Below are 5270 nucleotides of genomic sequence, written 5' to 3' on the forward strand. Positions count from 1 at the left end.
CCTCAGATTGTGAGTCGAGCGCCTTATCCACCTGGCCATGCCGGGCCGATTAGTTAAAGAGACACAGTATTTAAATTGAAACCTAACTAATGATTTGTATAACGAGATAATTACCTATTTTGATTTCTAATCAGCATGTCTGTAAAAATACCATAAAATTCTATTGGCTTTACTACTAGCATCAAAGTAGCACTTCGATAGCTTACGTGATTTATTCATCACTATACCCAGATTCTATTGATTGGGTTCGCATCTATATAAAATGTGTGATCCAAATTATGATAATACAAATGAATTGTCTTGGACTTAGTATACTTACAGAGCATCTGACAATATTTGTCAAACTTACCAATTTATTTAAGTCATTTTGTAATACCTCAATATTTGCAATACAGCTAGAAATATCCAAGAGTTAAAGTCGCCAACGTTACAAATTTACTATTTAAGCTCCTATCAGTGTCATTATCACGAGTAACAAAAATCAAAGCATTGACCTCTGAGGCACTCCACTAATAATAAGATTTACTTTGACTGGACTCCATTGATAACGACCTTTTGTTTTCTCCCATCCAACCATACTCCAATCCAATTATCAAGTCTTTCCCCATACCCTACCGATGTGATTATCTTAACTATTTTATGTGTAGCAACTTACCAATAGGTTTTTGAAAACCTTAGCAGCCAAGACCATACTCTGTCTATGGTACAGATAAGTAACGTCCTGTTTAGAATAGATGTATTGTAGATCTATGGTGTGTTTCGTCTTTTCACTGAACATCTTATAATTCATATCTTAGAGGTTTCTAAGTGGTTAGGATTGTATTGAGAATAGATTCTCTAAGGTCTAGTTTGCAAGTGGCTATCGTTTCTCAACATTACCACAAGGAAGAAATGCTGTTGTTGATCTCCTTCCATTTAGATACTCATTCTTCTGATTAAGAAGAGAACTGAGTATTTGCAAACGTTTCATAATTATCTTTCCGCAATACGAAAGCATTATAAACATACTGAATTCTTAGATATGGATAATAAAAACTTTTGTTTGAAATCTTCTATAAAAAGCTACTGGCATGTAACGGACGAAAGCGAAAAACATTTGACTTATTTTCAATAAAAAAAATCTTTGCAAGTGAAATGTTTAAAGATTGTTTGTTTGTTTTGAATTTCGTGCAAAGCTACACGAGGGCTATCTGCGCTAGCCGTCCCTAATTTGGCAGTGTAAGACTAGAGGGAAGGCAGCTAGTCATTCCCACTCACCGCGAACTCTTGGGCTACTCTTTTACCAACAAATAGCGGGATTGACCGTCACATTATGATTTCAGTTACATATTGTTTTCAGTTTCCAAAATGAGTGTCAAACCTCTTCAGATGTTTATTTACAATAGTAGCCATTGTCCAGTAAAGGGAACTAAATTTCTCGGCATTGTAAACTCCAAACAACAAGACATGGAAACTGTTACAGAGTTTTTGGTGACAGAATGGTTAAACTAAATTTATTCTGATTTCAAACCACTAATTAAATAAATCCTAGAGAAACATGTTTTATCCAGGAACTAAAATTTAACATCTTTAGCAGATCCTGTATTTTACAAAAGAAATGGATCAGAAACTTTCAATTAATAAAAAAAAATGTAATCTTAAAACAAAAAATGTTTCCTTACACAACATCTTCAATCCTTCATGTCAACAATTTGGCAGAAACTTCCAATCAACAAAATGGTTTTCGGAAAAAAAGTAGGCCTTTTTGAATGAATTTTACCCACACTTTTAAAACAGTACAAAAGTTTATTGTGATGAGATATACCACTCATATGTTTGTGATGATCAGCATCAGAAGATTACGAAAGAAAGCAAGTTACGCTTTCATGTCGGTCTAATAAACAGAGCTTATAGTTATCATAAAACAATAACTCAGCCACTTTAATTCTTGTCTTCTACGAAAAATACTTAGTCCTTGATGAAGCAGTTTTGTCCCATCGTAAACTATGTGGAAAGATATTACACTTCTATAGCATTCAATAGCGCTTCATAAAAGTCTGTATAAAATACCACCAAAGCCAAGAGCTGAACGGCAACATTTGAAAAAATTAAATATTTTCGTGATGGCGAGCATTATTCCGGGAATTAACCGCTTATATTTTCACATACAATACCCTCTCTATATTCCTGGCATGACAAATTAGTTTAAAAACAGGTACGTTATCCTTTTTTGAGTGAAAAAAGAAGACACTTGATTCAGTAAAAAAAATTAAGTAAAATGTTCAATTTACATAGACGATTCTTTCTTCATCAGAAGCAGAATATGGTAAATATAAAGGTTTTTAACAGACTTATTTTACCATTACCATATCGATTTTACACAAAGACAATAACATGTTTTGGCTTCGATCTAATGTAATCTACAGATCTACTTTAGTAATAGTTTCTGTTTAGCAGTTCTGGTGGAGGGTAACGTTTCGAATCTTATTTATTATTTTCTTTTTATCTTCCTCTTGTCAGTTTTGATGAAAGCCAACGCCACGGTAAGATAAACAACAGGAAACTCGGAACAGTGCAATGAGCGTTGTGCGTGCCTGTGTTAAACACGGTTGGTGAAATGTGTTTTCCTAACAGCTCTTCACGGAGTATTCAATTTTTTAAAAGTAAATATCTATATATATATATCTTCTATTGCTCAGTAAATCGGGAAGTTAACTAAAAACGTAAAATACGACATAAGAAGTAGGATACAAAATAAACAGTTATTAGTGAGATTTTCCATTGATAGTTCTCTGGACCATTGCTATTTACCAGTGTTCCATGAATTTAGACAATAACTTATTTTGTACACAACACAATATTTCGAACATAGCTTATATCAAGAAACAATTAATGTTTTATTTTGAAACAAGCAAAAGATAGTTGCTGTATTGTTTTTCTTCTGATCTAAAACGTTTCCATGTAAAAAGAAGAATAAACCAGCGGTTGAGAGAAGTGTTTAAAGTTTGTTTCTTTGTTGTTAAGCACAAAGCTACACAATGAGATATCTGTGTTGTGTCTATCGTATTTAACGTTGGACAAGCAGTACTTGTTTATTGGATCAGTGAAGATTACCTTCTCAGTATGTAAAAATGTAATGACCATTTGTATTACCAAAACTCCCAATTAACAAAACCGGTTCTACCACGATGGTTTATATAAGGCCGAACAGTCGAGTTTGATTTAGTGTTATCAATTAATTGTCACATCCTAAACTCTAGTTGCTGTCAGTATTAAAATAATCACCAAGGTTTACTCATTAATTTTCTCATACATTTGCACGGACAGTTAAGTCTGAAATATTTGTATTGTGCATTTTGGAGATTATTCATGTACCTTTATCTCTTTAACACATAACCAGAATACATCATGTAACACATATAAATAAGTCACTCTATGGTTCTAGTAAGAGTTGAAGCACACATAAGAAGATTTGCAATACTTCTACACAATTCACCATTCTCTATCAAATATTTCATATATTCATATGTCCACAATACTTTTAATCTCAGTTCCCGTTCAGACATGGAAGGAGATGCCACGTGTGTTTTGGATATTCACGCAAAAGCTACACTAAGGCTATTTGCGCTAACTGTCCGTACTTTTGAACTGACAGACCAGAGGGAAGGCAGCTTGTCAACAGCAACCATCTCCTGTTCTTGGGTTATTCCAATCGTATAGAGGAATTTGACCGTCACCCTTATAACTACGGCTCCAAAGTGGGAAGCGCAACTTTTTATTTCAGTAACGTGATGCATATCAGAAACTCTCCTATTCAGAGCTCGACACGCTATCAACTAGGCCACGCTCGAAGTGTGAAGAACTCTCTTAAGCCTGTAATTTGATTGCAGGGACAATCACTCAAATGTAGTGCAGTTTAAATATCTCCTACGTCATCTGTACCAGTAGTGTTCACCACTTTGTTACTCACACCCATTGTAGTATATAACTACAGACAGGTAAAGACTAATACATTTGGAGATCATTTCTAGTGTTCACCACTTTGTTACTCACACCCAATGTAGTATATAACTACAGACAGGTAAAGACTAATACATCTGTACCAGTAGTGTTCACCACTTTGTTACTCACACCCAATGTAGTATATAACTACAGACAGGTAAAGACTAATACATTTGGTGATCATTTCTAGTGTTCACCGCGTGGATTAGGACAGAACATAGAATTGTTGATGACGTAGTACAATGTGGATTAGGACAGAACATAAAATTGTTAACGACGTAGTAGAACGTGGATTAGGATAGAACATAAAATTGTTAATGACGTAGTACAGCATGGATTAGGACAGAACATAAAATTGTTGACGACGTAGTACAGCGTGGATTAGGACACAACATAAAATTGTTGACGACGTAGTACAATGTGGATTAAGACAAAACATAAAATTGTTGATGACGTAGTACAAAGTGGATCAGGATAAAACATAAAATTGTTGATGACATAGTACAGCGTGGATGAAATAGTATTGGTTTACTGGTACAGTTTCAAAGTGCGAGACTTCACTTATTTTGTTAAAGTTGAGACAAGATTATTTGAAAACAAGCTCACAGAGGCTCACCAGATCAGTTACAAAATCTATAAGACAGATAAAAAACTAATGAAAAATAGAAACTTGATCCAATCAAAATAAAAGAAATGATCTCCAAATGTATTAGTCTTTACCTGTCTGTAGTTATATACTACATTGGGTGTGAGTAACAAAGTTTTGTACTACGTCATCAACAATTTTATGTTCTGTCCTAATCCACATTGTACTACGTCGTCAATAATTTTATGTTTTGTCGAATAGTCTTCTTGTTCACCTTTTAATATTTCTAGTGTCAACTGCAACGTCTATAGTCCTTATTGGTTATTTTGGCAAACATAAACAGATATACGTATTTCTATGTATTGCTAGTTTTATCTTGTCTCGCTTGATTTAATATATTCACGTACTTAAAATATCCACACAAAACAATACGTATCTTATAAGGCCTTTTATTTCTTTAATTACACAGGCCTGTGATGGTTTTATTGTCTTGACATTTTTACATGTTCTATAGTAATTCCTCTACGTGGAATCAGAAAATGATATCCATTTTTGTCCATCATGTACAGATTTTTCACAAAACGTGATAACGCAATACATGAAAGAAAGACCACAACACGTAGTTTTGAGACTAAAAGACGTAGATTTCACATACAAAAAAAAATCAGGATGAATGAAGATGCATATTCGTTTGACACCAATG

This window comes from Limulus polyphemus, unplaced genomic scaffold (assembly GCF_000517525.1).
Source record: "Limulus polyphemus unplaced genomic scaffold, Limulus_polyphemus-2.1.2 Scaffold523, whole genome shotgun sequence".
NCBI classification, from domain to species: domain Eukaryota; kingdom Metazoa; phylum Arthropoda; class Merostomata; order Xiphosura; family Limulidae; genus Limulus; species Limulus polyphemus.